At 41.2% G+C, this 15163-nt stretch overlaps 1 protein-coding gene across 7 annotated transcripts in view; it reads left to right on the top strand.

The window, feature by feature from the left end:
- Bicc1 (BicC family RNA binding protein 1) overlaps positions 1–15163 on the top strand; it is a 218760-nt gene that overhangs the window by 59495 nt on the left and 144102 nt on the right. Inside the window, exon 1 of one of the 7 annotated variants that reach the window (XM_038342821.2) lies at positions 1919–1980. The exons of the other annotated variants lie outside the window; for them this stretch is intronic. The gene's annotated coding sequence lies outside the window, so the exon portion shown is untranslated. Of the gene's footprint in view, positions 1–1918; positions 1981–15163 lie in introns of those variants that run through there. 7 annotated transcript variants of the gene reach the window in all.

Here is a 15163-nt window from a genome sequence, read left to right as displayed (position 1 = left end):
TTTAATTAGATCTGTGAACAGTGACTGATTGACAGCATTTCATATTTCTTAAAAACACTAAGATATAATTACAGTGTTTTTCTGTAATTTTTTAAAAAAATACTGTAAGATACAAAAACCATTTACCTGGTATTGCTTTTGTATGTAAGTTATATACTGTTTAGAATAGTTTTTTTTTTTTTCGAGACAGGGTTTCACTGTGCAGCTCTGGCTGTCCTGGATCTCACTCTTGTAGACCAGGCTAGCCTTGAACTCACAGAGATCTGCCTGCCTCTGCCTCCCAAGTGCTGGGATTAAAGGTGTGCGCCACCACCGCCCAGCTGAGTCTTTCTTAATTTAGAAAAGCTGTTGTGTGTCTGTACGTATGCCGGTGAGTGGGGAGGTCAGAGGACACCTTTTGGGAGCTGGCTTTTCCTTCCAGGTTTCCCAGCAAGCACTTTAACTGCTAAGCCATTTCCCCAGCACCCAGGAGTCATTCTCAAGTAGTATATCTATATTGTAAGAAAGTTCAAGGCAATCTATATAATATAGTCATAATCTGGGCCTTTCAATGAGTGTCCCTAGTTTGCATGAGTGTGTTTAAAGGACAATCATTGCAATCATATTCCAGTTCTATGAGATTCTTAAAGTGATGCCTAGTTTTTAAAGTTGTTTAGCATATTGTTTTCCTAGATTCCATTAAATATTTGAACAAGTGCCTAAATCTAAATTTCTTAATTATCATATCATTATTTTTCTCTCTGCTTTTGTTTGCTACATGTTTCTCAGCTAAACATATTTATGCCAAGAATTTTTCCATTTTTTTTGAGGCCCAGGTGCCCAGCAGTGGAATTACTGGGTAAAGTACAGAGAAGTAAGCCATGCTTATTACAGATCAAATTATTCTGTAAGATGCCTGTATATCACATATATGTCATTACAAGGGCTCTACTTATTACTGATTATGACATTACTAAATTTCTGAGCTGTATGCATCATAAAAGAACTCCCCAAGGTAAAATCCCCTGGGAAATCATTATTTAAAAATGATGAGTTTAAGAGTTGATTTTCAGAGCTGGAGAGTTGACTCAGCTGTTGAGAGCCAAGGCCAGTCTTCCAGAGGACCTAGCTTTGGTTCCTAGCACCCACATGGCCACGGACAACTGCCTATAACTTCAGTTCCAGGCAATCTGTCACCTTCTTCTGCTCTTTGAAGGAATTGCATACACACGTGCACTAAAACACATGCAGGCAAAAACAGTCATACACACAGAAAATGAAAGGAAGAAAAAATACCTTACAACAAAGAATTACTTTCAGGTATTTCCAGAATTAACAGATTGCATTAGTCAGCTATCCAGCACCCTGATACAGATGTGTTTTGACCCGTGGATTCAGAGGTTTCATCCCCTGATTGCTTGGACCCATTGCTTTGGACCTGGGGCAGAACATCGTGGTGGGGAGCGCCTCTTCACCTCCCAGAGGAAGGGAGAGAATAGCGGGGCTGTGCTTCTGAAGGATGTGTCCACAGCGCCATGGCTTCCTTCACCAGGCTCCACTTTCTAAAGACTCTGCCATCAGTCACTAACATTGTTAGCTAGGAAGCAGGATTTCAACTCAAGAGCCCTTGGATTCAGACTATAGCAGACTTACCAAAATCAAAACGATCTCCTAGAAAAGTTTTTTTTTTTTTTAAATTTATTATATCTTATTTTTTTTATTATGTGTCTCAGAATGAGTTCCTCAGACTTGAGTACCCAGAACTTCATAGACTGTTGCCAGTTGGCAGGAAAGACAGCCATCATTAAACTTCCAGGAAAGCTTGACTATCCTGCGGCAGATGGATATGCTGTTCCTTTGACACCCGAGTTCCTTGAACTTAAGAAAAACAAGTTTCAACTTTTCAGAGTCAACAGTGCAAGAAGCAGCCCACAGAACCATCCAGCAAGGCAAATACACACAGTCTCACTGTGCAACTTTAGTGGATACATTTTAATCCAGGTAGACTGGGACCCCAGCAGTTCTGGGAATAAGAATGCATTTATGGCTTAGCATATGACCACCAGGTTTGCGTCGTAGATGTGCGCACACATTCTTGACAGGAAATGGAGGTAACGGTGTCTATTACAACTTTTATCCAAGGCCAAAGACCATTACCCTAAAATTACTCTCCAGGCTTTGTTTGAGATAGAAACCACATTTAAAGGTGATTTTTCTACCTACTGATGAAAAATGAATTCACATTAACGCAGCAAGGACTTTAAATGGACTAAATTATAATCAGATGTGAGCTTTCGAGCCAGCCGAACCAAAGCAAATGATTCTTGTAGAGATGTAAGTTGATGGTTTAGCCCTTCATACCTTCATCTTTCTTTTTTTTTTCTTCAACCTAAGCATCTTAAGTGGAGGGCGCCTGTATAATTTTATATAAATAGGCTCATGATTTATCAGCCACAAAATGCTTAACTTAGGAAATGAGATCCCTTGAATGTTTTCCTAGGCCTTCTGAGTGGGGTTGCTTTGATTTATAGTGACTTGATGATATGCAAAGCCACAGTTCTTAGAAGGTTGAAGCAGGCCCTCTTGGGACAGTAGCCAGATCCATGTGGAGCGGCTACCATCCCTGCCTTTGCTTCCAGTCATTGCATGTATGTGTGGGTCATGGACTTGATCCTCTTGAGTGGAGGATGCCCTCCAGTTCTGCTGGTCATCTGCCTGGTCCTCTAGAAGTGGCCTCTTCTTATGAGACAGAGCATGGAGCAGTCTTGGGAACACAGACAGAAGAGAGCAAGTTTAGAAAGAGGTGGACACAGCAAAATCACTGTTTCTGCCACCCCTTAATCTAGAATGGCAGTTCTTCAGGCTACAGTGTTATGCCTAGTATCCTGCGGCTCTCATGGCCTTCCTGTGTAGAAATGTTGGTGCTTTCAGGTTAACTCCTTCTCTGCATGGCATTAAGCCTGCCTCTCTATGTCCTGAGATGAAGACCCAATGTAGATAAGGTAGAAAGTTGGACAACTGGGCTGGGGTTATAGGAAGCTGACCTGAGCGATAGTGATATTTAAACCACTCAACTTCAACCATATCCTCCAAAGAATACAATGTAAGTATCAATAGTTCTAGGTCAAGAACAAAGAACTGAAGCAAAAGTATGATTTTATCTTTGTAATCTGTGAAGGCACACACATTCCACTTTATACTTAGAACAACTACGTAGTTTGGTGGTGTCTTGGCTAGTCTGAGTAGCTATAACAAAGTTTTATAAATTAGATAGCCTGTAGGCAATAGATATGTATCCTCGGACTTCTAGAGACCAGAAAGCCCAAAGTCATGGTGCCTCCAGGTTTGATTTCTGCTGAAGTCGCACTTTCTGGTTCGTAGGTGATACCTTTGGGGTGGATGAATTGAGGGATTGTTCTAGGTGCTGGTTTATAAGGGCACTAATTTGTGGATAAGAGTTTCATCTTCATGACCTAACCATGTCCCAAAGGTGCCAGGTTCTAATTTTACTATTTTAGGGGACAACGTTTTGGGAGGAAATATTTGAGCCTAAACATGATTAGGACAGACTATTGATCTTTTTATTTTCAGTTCTCTTTGGTATGGATTTTAAGCTGACATAGGCTTGTATAGTAAACTTATCATCAAGCAATGCATAAATGCTTTGAGCATGAGATGGTATAAAGTGGCTTATAGGACAGTCATGGTTGCCCTGCAATATCTTGTTTCTTAGTTCCAGCCATGTTTTATTTGTGTGTATGTGTGTGTGTGTGTGTGTGTGTGTGTGTGTGTTTTGGTCTTACACTTTTTCTCCATTTTCTCAATCACATATATTTATTGCTCCCCCTATTCATTAATGGTTGATGTCTTCAATTATATTCCTAGCTTCCACTTTTTCTTCCCTTTCCTTCTCAGTACAATCAAATATCAAGTTTAGTTAAATCTGTGTTCAGTATTCGCATTCTCTGTGCTGTTACTGTTCCCTGGAATGTCAGTGAATATGCACATACCATAGTCTTTGTCAGAAGTTTGTTTTTTTCTGGAATTGGTAATTGTCTTGTTGTTTTTCTGCAGATCTAATCTTTTTCCCTATCACAGATTCTTCCCACACTCCCTAAATCCTCTTAATAAGATTTTCCACATAGTATGTCAGATACTTAGTTAACATTAACAAATATTTCTGTGACCCCGACAACTGTCTCTCTTGAAGCCGATTGTTCCTTTTCTTCTCTTACTTTTACTTTTTAAAAGTCTGTGATCTTTCTTTCTGTGCTGGGACCAAACCCAGGGACTTGTATTTACTGCTGAGCTAAATCCCACCTGCCTTTCTTAACGCTTTACTTCTGGGCTGGCTTCATAGCAGCCCCTTTGAAATCTGGAGACTTCTCTTCTGCCTTTGAAACCTTCCTCATGTCCCTTTCTTTATTCACATCCAAGTTTCCTGTGGCAAGGAAAGTCCCTTACTTCCTCAGCTCGTTCCCAACTTAGGAGCGCACAAACTCTGCTGATGAAAGTTTCAGGAAGAGGGTGTCTGTTTTGTTTTATTTCTTGGTCCACTTCGCAAGCCCAGAGACATTATTGTGTCCTTCCACCCAGCTGAGACTTCGGCCAAGTAAATAATTTTGGGTTGAACATCATCTCGTCTTAGCGCTTTGGGCTTTTCTCCATTGCCACGAAGCTTCCCACGGCCTGAAGGAGAGTCCTGATGCCATTCTAATTGCCTGTGACTCGCTTTGGTCTCCCTGAAAGCTTTTAAGGCCATTCCTCTTCCAGACATTATGAAATTTCAGAAGCAGATGCTGCTATTCGGTTGTAAATATTGTTAGCCTTACAAATCGGGGAACACCACTTAATTTTTGAAGATTTCTAGCGTATTGCTCTGATTTTTAAAAATAATTACTATTTTACCTAATTTCATACAAGCACTTGGTTGTAGACTTTGGACTGATGTTTAAAAATTAGTTTTCTTTGTTTTGTGTGTTTTCTCTTTTTTGAAGGAAAAAAAATTCAAACCATTAGACTGTGTTGTTTCTGTATTTTAATGCACATAATTTCTAATTCCTTTGCAGTTCTTTGTTTTCTCTGCCTATTTATTTATTTATTTATTTTTATTTCTTCAAAATGGGACTGAAGTGGCAGCATTGAGAAGAGATTTTTATTAACTGGTTCTTATAGTTAACTTCTTTTACAATATTCAATTATGAGCCCTGAAAAAGAACTCTCTCCAGATTCGGTCTAGGATTATATTTATATTAATGCTTTTAACTATTTCTGTTTTTTCTTATTTTTAAAATTTTATTAAAAAACCAAAAAACTATCTTTTTTCATTTTACATACTAATCCCAGTTCCCACATCCTCCCCTCCTCCTGTTCCCTTAACCTTCCCTTCTTCCACCCCACATCCTTAGAGAGGGTAAGGCATATTGCTTTCAGGAAAGGCCAAGGCCCTCTGTACTATATCTAGGCTGAGCAAGGTATCTCTCCAAAGAGAATGGGTTCCAAAAAGCCAGTACTAGCAATAGGAATAAATTCTGGGTACCGCTGCCTGTTGAAGGGAGGCCACTTGTATGTTTCCCAGCCGACCGACCGGCAGTTCAGACCCGAAATAAACACACAGAAATTGTATTAATTAAATCACTGCTTGGCCTATTAGCTCTAACTTCTTATTGGCTAAATCTTACATCTTAATTTAACCTATTTTTATTAATCTGTGTGTCGCCACATGGCTGTGGCTGACCGGGTAAAGTTCTAGTGTCTGTCTCTGCTGGGACTACATGGCTTCTCTTGACTCTGTCCTTCTTTCTCCCAGCATTCAGTTAAGTTTTCCCCACCTACCTAAGTTCTGCCCTATTAACAGGCCAAGGCAGTTTCTTTATTTACTAGTGGTATTCACAGCATACAGGGGGAATCCCACATCGGTTGCCAGTGGCCCCGCACTCTGTCGTAGCCATATAATTGTTGCCCACATTCTGAGGGCCTAGTTTGGTCCTAGGCTGATTCTTTTTCGGTCCAACCAGAGTTGGTGAGCTCCCTCTCAGGTAAACTGTTTCAGTGGGTGTCCCCATCATGGTTTTGACCTCTTTGCTCATATTCTCACTCTTCCCACTCTTCAACCTTTTTGTAGCAGAGGAAGCAGATATACCACCAACACTGATTTCACCTGTTTGATTTCTACCCTTCTTAATGTGGTTATAAAACTTGAAATTGCATTGGAGAAGAACATTGTCTTTCTTACTGCACAGCAGTGCGCTGGGGGGGGAATAACTCACTTCTTCTCTGTTATCCAGCAAGAAAGATTCAAGTGGCAAGCACAGCCCCAGGCTCCACAGGGCTGTGTCTTAAACTCTTGGGGGCATTTTGAAGAGGGAAGGAAAAAGGCCTGTTGGTCTCATTGGGGATAGCAGGAAGAATCAGAGTGGTTTAAATAAAGCATGTAGCATTGATGATTATTTCCTTAATGTCCAACCCAACCTACAGCCGTGAAACCATTTAAGAGTTTACGTGGATGGCTGTTGAGTAGAATCAAATCTATGTGTTTCTTCTGGTTTGCAAAAACATGACAGTCGGGCAAGGCAACTCATTTCAAATTAGAAACAAATGTGTTCCAGGCATATCTGAATTCTGTGCATAAGGGCTGTCTGTTTTACTATCTTTCCCACAAAACTGGCGCCTGGGGAACATATGCATGCTTTTTTTTTTTTTTTTTAATCAGCGCTGCATAAGGCCCCTGCTTTCTGAGATCTGAGCAACTGTCAGTGTCTCAGCCTAGAAAGTCCCAGCCGGTCTGGGATCCAGGTCTGGGATCCAGATCGGGTCCAAGGCTATTGTGCACCCGCTGTTCTGTGTGAGATGGTGCCATCTGTCCTGCCTCCTCAACTAGTCTCTGTCCCCTGTGTCTTCTAGGCTGCCTTCTATGCTGAAATAATACATTCACAAACCAGAAATGCTAATGATTTGTTTCACTCTTCAATAGGAAGGCAGATTTGAAAATGACTTATTTTTCAACTGATAGTGCACACTGTTTAAATAGCTTTCTAAAAGACACAAAGTCGTGTCCCAAGGCTTCTGGCTCTCATATAGCAACTGTGTTTTGTGCTTATTTCCTCTGCTTGCTAACATACATATACACAGGAAAAACAAGTGTGTGTTTAATTTGTGCTCATGTATGCACATGTGCACATTCTTTTTTTTTTTTTTTTTTTTTTTTTTTTTTGGTTTTTCGAGACAGGGTTTCTCTGCAGCTTTTTTTAGAGCCTGTCCTGGAACTAGCTCTTGTAGACCAGGCTGGCCTCGAACTCACAGAGATCCGCCTGCCTCTGCCTCCCGAGTGCTGGGATTAAAGGCGTGCGCCACCACCGCCCGGCTACATGTGCACATTCTTATACAAGAACAGCCACCATCCCGTGATTCATCTTTTTTATTTTAAAAATTTGTACAATGTATTTTGGTCATATTTTTCCATCCCTCAGTTCTCCTCAGATTCTCCCCATATAGCTAACCACCTGACTTTATGTTCTTTTTTTGTCTTTCTCTAAATACACACACACACACACACACACACACACCTCCACAAAAAACAAAAATTAAAATGGAGATAGTTTCTTGGTTAGGGGTGGGAGCCCGTGTGTTCCTGGGCAGACCTTGAGCCTGCTGCCACAGTATCTGTGAGTTAATAGGTGTATCTGTCCTGTTGTGTCTGGAAAACAGTGTTTCCTTGGAGTCACTGATCACTTCTTAGTATTACAGTCTTCCTACTCCCTTTTCTGCACAGTTCCCTGAGCCTTGAGAGGAGGAGGGGTTTGATGAAAACATCCCATTTAGGGCTGAGTGCTTCTAAGTCTCTTATTCTCTGTATATTTCTCATTGCAGGTCTCTGTTCATTGCCATCCACGGTCAGAATCTTTTCTGATGTGGGTTATATGAGGCACCGTTCTACAGGTAGAGCAGTATGACGTCAGGGGTCATTTTCTTGCTGTATTCCTTTAGCAGAATAGTAGTAGGTTTCCCCCTAGGCCAGTGACCTGTCTAGTCTAATGTTCTTGGCTGTTTTAGCTGTGTCGGCTATGGGTTCTATCTCATGGAGTGAGTGGGTCTTAAGTACCATCAAAAACTGGTTGGTGACTCCCATAATGTTTGTGCCACAGTTGCACCAATATTTCTTACAGGCCAGTCCAGTCACTACTGTAGATCATGGGTTTTGAACCTGGGTTGATGTCTGCCTTTCTCCTCTGATAGTGAGCAGAATAATTTTCAATATAATGAACATGAATCAGTAGTTGTAAAGCTTCTGGTTAGACGCCAGCTTGACTTCTCCCTGTTCCATGACATAAGTATGTGTTCTCTTGAGCAATATGGCTTTACCATCAGGTTGTAGAGAGTAGCCAGTAGCCATGGCAATAGCATGTTATGTTTAGGGGTTTCCAAGGTGCCCCTTTAGCCAATGACTCAATAAGATAAAACCCATTTCTGTCACTGCAAGTTTCACTTGGAGGTATAAAATGTCTAGTTGGAACATTGTCTCTCCTATTATTTGGTGACTCCATTTAGATTCCTTTCATATAAGATTATATTTTAGGAGGCATCTACCATGGTAGGGTTTCCATATGGTTTTGTAAATGGCCTTTAGTGTGAGTTGTTACTCTCAATAGTTCCTCCTTTACCCTTTTTTCCCCATTTCCCCTTATTTAATCCTCCTGTTCTAGTTATCCCTTTGTCTCTTCATAACAATGTTTTTATAACCCCTTCCTCGAGACGTCCTCTCCTCTCCCTCGTCCCTCTCTATGTTCTTGGACACTGCAGTTATTCAGGCTGCAACACACATATCAAGAGCCCCAAAGCTAGCACCCACATTTAAGAGAAAACATAGAGGATTTGTATTTTGGGGTCTAGGCACCTCAATCAGGGTGATTTTTTTTCTAGCTCCATCCATTTACTTGCACGTTTAATAATTTATTTTTCCTTAACAATTGAATAATATTTCATTGTGTTAATGTACCATGTTCTCATTATCCATGCATCAGTTGGTGGATATTTAGGTTGTTTCTAGTTGCTGGATATTATGAATGAAGCAGCACTTAACATGGATGAGCAAGTGTCTCTGTAGTAAGATGGCCTTTGGGAATGGCCCAAGAGTGGTATACCTAGATCTTGAGGTAGATCTGTTCCCAGCTTCCTGAGGAACCACTACACTGATTTCTATCGTGACTCTAGAAGTTTGAACTCCCACCAGCAATGGATGAATGCTCCTCTTACCACACCTTCTTGCCAGCATCAGCTGTCATTTGTTTTATTTATCTTGGCCATTCTGATTGGGGTAAGATGAAATCTCAAAGTAGTTTTAATATGCAATTCCCTGGTGACTAAGGATAGTGAACATTTCTTTAAGTGTTTCTCAGCCATTTGTGGCTGATCTTTTGAGAATTCTCTTTTGAGTTCTGTACCACACTTTTAACTGGGTTATTTTCTTTCTGTCCAGTTTATTTTTTGATTCTTTATATATTTTAGGTATTAACTATCATTAGAATGTGTTATTGGTAAAGATCTGGTCCCATTCTGTAGCCTGCTGCTTTGTCTGAATGATGATGTCCTTTACCATACAAAAATTTTTAGTTTCATGAGGTTCCATTTATTAATTGTTGGTCTTAGTGCCTATACTAATGGTGTCCACTTCAGAACGTCAATGAGTTCAAGACTATTTCCCACATTCTCTTCTATCAGATTCTAGGTATCTGGTTTTACATTGAGGTTCTTGATGCATCTGGAGTTGAGTTTTGTGGAGGGTGATATATATGGACCTATTTTCATTCTTCCACATGCAGTTTGCATCTTCTCTCTCCTTTTAGTTAATTTGGTTATGGGTTTGTCAATCTTGATGATTTTTTTTCAAAGAACCAACTCTTCATTGATTCTTTGTATTGTTTTTGTTTGTTTCTATTTCATTGATTGCAACCCTGAGTCTGATTATTTCTTGCTGCTTACTCTTTTTGAATGTCAGGTGTGTCACTAAGTTACTAATATGTCTAGTTTTTAAATGTAAGCTCTTAGTACTATGAACTTACCACTTGGAACTGCCTTCCTTGTATCCCACAGGTTTGGAGATGTTATGTTTTCAATTCTAAAAGTTTTTAGTTTCTTTCTTGATTTCTATCTTGACTCATTTTTATTTGGTAGTGAGTTGTTCAGGTTCCATAAGTTTGTATACTTTCTGCTCTACCTATTTTTGATGTTCAGCTTTAATCCATGGTGGTCATGATGGATGCAGGGTGTTAATTTCAGTTTTCTTAAATCTATTGAGATTTGCTTTGTGTCCTAGTATGTGATTAATTTTGGAGAAAGTTCTATGAAAACCACTTCAAAGAAAGCATATTCTTTTGGGTGGAATGTTCTGTAGGTGTATCCTAGGTCTGCTTGCTGTGTGTCCTATAACTCCCACATTTTTTTTAAAGATTTTCTTTTTTATATTTATTTATTTATTATGTATACAATATTCTGTCTGTGTGTCTGCTTACAGGCCAGAAGAGGGTACCAGATCTCATTACAGATGGTTGTGAGCCACCATGTGGTTGCTGGGAATTGAACTCAGAACCTTTGGAAGAGCAGGCAATGCTCTTAACCGCTGAGCCATCTCTCCAGCCCTAACTCCCACATTTTTATGTTCAATTTTTGTCTCGGTGACCTGACTGCTCGACAGAGTGGGCTATTAAGGTCACCAGCTGTCACTGTGTGTAGGTCAGTGTGTGATTTAAGGTGTAGCAGTGCTTCTTGTGTTTTGTGTTTTTGCACTGGGACCCATGCATCTGGAGCTATGCTGTTTGAGGTGTTTCTTGGTGTATATATCTGAGCTTGTCTTTGTTGGGTGACTATTTCCTTCTTTGATTGTTGTTGTTCACTTTGGATTCTAGGGAAATGTAGTGGCTGGGGGTGGCTGGTGTCCCTGGCAGAATGTATTCTTTGGTTAAGGAATGGCGATAGGCTAGGAAGCAAGGCTGAGGTGTCCAGGGGGACTGTGGTCTGCACCAGGTGTGGAGTGCCCAGTGAATGGAGTTGAGGTTGAAGGAGGAGCTCCTGCAAGCAGGCAGTGCCAGGACTAAGTAAGTCTGGAGTATTCATAACAGATGACAAGGAAGAAGATGAAATCTCCTACTTGAGTCCCAGCCTGGTGTGGGCCCTGGGGGACCTGTCACAAAGTATTCCTGGAGATCAGTGGCTGACACAAAGGAACAGAAGCAGGCTAGAAGGGAAGGCAGAGAGGATCTGTGAGGCAGACTCAAGCTGAGTCTATACCCTGTGCTTTCTCTTTTATGTTAAGGCAGCCCAAGTCTTTGTATTTGCAACCAGAGAAAAACTTTGAAAAGATTTATACTCTTACTATTTTAAATGACGTGTACATGTGTGTGGCTATGTGCATATGTGTGTGCAAGTGCAGAAGAGGGTGTCAGAGCCCGCCCCCCCCAGAGTTAGAGTCACAGCGTGGGTGTGAGCCACCCGGTGTGGATGCTGTGAACCGAACTCTGGTCTTCTGTAAGAGTATCACTTGTGCTTATATCTGCCATCTTTCCAGTTCCAGGACCATAGAAACTTAATTGTAAAAGTAAACCAGTGTTTTAGAGAAAGATATCAAGAGGGCTACTCTTTACCCAGCCACTGTTAATAGAAAAATATTTTTGTTTTTAATTCATGCTTTTATTGGGTCTCACATTTTGTTCATCTAGGTAATGTTGAAAGATATTTGACATTATGTTTTAAATTTAAAATTTTCTCATCCCTGCATTTTTAGATTTTGGTCCATGAAGCATCTAATGCTATGAAAGAAAAGCAGTTGGAAAGAAAAATGATATTTAAACAGAAGTTTCCTTGAGCCCTAGGCAGACTTTCAAACAGGATCCCACCCCATTTAATTCAGTAATTACCCAGGAGCGCTCTGGAGTTGGGGGGCAGCTCTGGTAATAGTTTACACCTGTCTCAACTTCTGCCGCTTTTATTGGCACGGGCTTTGCCATCCCATATTTCTTCTGAGGCAAAAATATGAAATAAAACATGGCAGAGCCTTGGAGAAATTATAATAAAGATAAAAATGAATCGTTCAGCTCAAAACACAAAACTCATTACCTGGATGTTCAGCCGGCCATATTTCAGTAGTATCAAAGGAATTTGTTCCTGGTGTCGGGAAGAGGAGAAGAGAGACAGCTGCTTTTGCTGGCCAGGAAAAAAACCAAGGTTTTAAAAATCCAACTGGGAACATCATGCCAGAGTGATCCTAAAGAGAGTGACTTAATAAATACAGCATTAAATTATGATGCGGTTTCCATGTTATCGTGGGGGAGAGGGACAAAGAAGTCTCCGTGTGTTAAGTTTGCAGACCCAAGGGAGAGTCGTTTTCTCCACATCATATAACAAGACTTCAGCATTTGAGCAGCCCCACAGCAGAGAACATAGGTTGGCTTATTTCATAGGCAACATCTTCCTGTCCAAACATAACGAAATGCTTTGGGTCATGATCGTATTGTGTTTCTTATTTTTCCCTTGGAATCCAGCTCTTTGGTGGCCCTCCCAAAGTCTTTCTCTTTCCTTCTCAGTGCTAGCGGTAGCTGCCCTGCTCCCCTGTGGGGAGAGAGCAGAAGGACTTAGCTTCTATTACAAGAAGAGAAATAATCAAACCGTGTCAAGTGTAATCTGGACAGCACTGGGGGTTTGCAAAGGTCTTTGGGAAGGTTGTTGCTAGAGCTGAGTTGTGGTTTTGGTTTTGCCTCACTGGTTGGGTGGCTTTGGCTCTTCCATGGTTAGGGGTGTAAACTGGATAAGGGTTGGGACTTGACTGTTTCTTTTCCTTGGCACAGGACCCAGATATTTGTGAACTGAAAGTAGCAATCCCTGTTCTTCCCTGGGTCTATGGAATCAACATGTCAAATGTCTGAGTTTACACGGAGAAAAATATTCCATGTTGATCTCACCACTTTCCCCTCCAACTGTAACTTCTTGGCAGCAATTTGGGGTTTTCATACTGTGGATGTGGGGTGCATTTGAGAGGGAGACTCTCCAGTTGGAACTCTGAAGGGTTTATGTTTGAGGGACAAGAAGACAGGAAATTTCCTCTCTCGATTGACGTCTACAGCCTTGACAGTTGTGTTTCTGAGAGTCAGTAGAAGTCCCCAAGGAGACCCCGTGACCTCAGGCTGAAGTGCAGATACTTCTTAGGAAGTGACAGGAGTAGATGAGCCCTAGGTGGCATCTGAGACAGTGGTGCAACCAAGAGTCCAACCAGAGCGTTTTGCCTTGACTGTAGTAGCTTAGGAGACACACGCATCAGAAGTTCAGGAGAGCCAAGCTCATCTGTATTTTCTTGAACAGGTGTCTTCCCTTACTGTCGTTTCAGTTATTTCTGAATAACTATGATCTGGAAATTCTACACGAGATATTCTAGAAATAGATAACATTTAAGTTTTGAATTGCATGCCGGTCTGAGTGGCATGACCCTTCTTGGGATATGAATAATCCTGTTTTTTTTTTTTTTTCTGGTGTATCCACACCATATGCACAACCTGCTGGTTGGAGACCACCATCTCGGTTGTCAGGCAGACTCATGGTTCCACAGAGCTTACATATTGAGGACCCTGAAGCAGTAGCTTCATGCTGTGTGACAAGGCCGACAGCATTCACGTGGCTTTTATCACCTCACACGGATGTTGTGACAGTCCGTGTCATTGCAAGAGGCTTGAGTACAATCATAAGGTATTGATGGATTGTCTTTGCTACAATAAATTTAACCGTAGTATGGTTTTTATTTGTTCCTTTTTATTATTACCTGCTAATTGTTAATCTCTTACTCTGTTGAATGTATAGATTAAGCTTTATGTTAGGGGTTGATATGCAGGGAAAAGTTGGCATAGCCAGGATGTGGTAGTACCTGTACATCACCCCTCTGTCTGTGGCCTTGTAGACTGGGGTGGGGGTGTTCCATATAAGTGGTCAGAGTCAAAAAGGGCAGTGAACATCTGTTTGTGGTTCCCCAGCCTGCTATTTCTTTGCAAACCCCAGTCGTGCTAACAATATGTGTTTTTGGTTAAATTTTATTGTCCTCCCCAGTTCCAAGACATGGTTCATTCTATTTTGGTTCTAATTACAGAAATTTCCCTGTTGTTGTTTGAATATGCTTTGAGGTTCTGTCATGGTGAGCTTGTCCTGAGTAGAGCCGTATCCTGAAGGGAACATCTGTAGTGGAAGGCCTTTGCTTCAGGGAGCTGACACTTGTGGATTCTTGCAGTGTAGAAGTACATCCAGTCAAAGCGCCCCCATCCCCACCCCCACCCCAATATGGACTTAGGAAAATATTTGAGATGCTAAATATTCCTTCCCTAAGGAAACTCTTGAATGTCACTCAATTTTCTTTCAAAACTTGCTGTATTTGCTTCTTTATTTCCATGAAGGTGTCAGTGACTACATCCCTTTTCAACCCTTTTTAGCCTCAAGTGAAGACTTTGTACTGACTCAGGCAGCAATGTCACCAAGAACATTTGCTGTTTGGTTTATGTCCTTCGGTTTGGATGTCCGTTTTATTCTGCTGGAGAAAACCCTTCAGACCCTCCAGCTGGGGTCGACCAGTTGTTTAGAATTCAGTTTTACTTCTTTTAGTGCTTTAGTATTGACCTATCTCCAAGTGAGGCAGGATTCCTACAGCCTTTGGGGGAGATCCACTGCAGACTTCTAACCTCGGAACTGTAAGATGACAAATGAAAACTTTGTTAGGCCACTAGAATGGTGGCAGTTTGCCACATCAGCCACAGACACTAATCCTTGAAGTCAATGTCTTTCTGCTCCCTTTCTATACCAATCCCACACAGTCAATGCACACTCAGCAGACGCTGCCACGGAGAAAGCCTCTGTGCTCTGTGGAGTAAACTGTCTTATTTTTACATTGCTCTATTTCTCCTCATGTGGGTGAATGGAAGAGGGGGTTAAAATAGTGGGAGAGATCAGCTGAGATCCCCATACAGCATTTAATCATTTAAATTATTGACATAAAGCACAGCCCTTACCTCAAAGAGAGTCAGTTTATTCTCAAGCTGAACATGAGTGACTTAACCTGGGAACATGGATTCAGGCTGCCCCAGGAAATGGTTTCATGAAGTTTCTTGTAGTTACAGAACCAACACCTGTTACCAAGGTACCTTCTCAAGTGCTTTGGTGG

Source organism: Arvicola amphibius, chromosome 9 (genome assembly GCF_903992535.2).
Source record: "Arvicola amphibius chromosome 9, mArvAmp1.2, whole genome shotgun sequence".
NCBI classification, from domain to species: domain Eukaryota; kingdom Metazoa; phylum Chordata; class Mammalia; order Rodentia; family Cricetidae; genus Arvicola; species Arvicola amphibius.
Note: the sequence above shows the minus strand (reverse complement) of the source record. Positions and strands in the feature narration are given on the sequence as shown.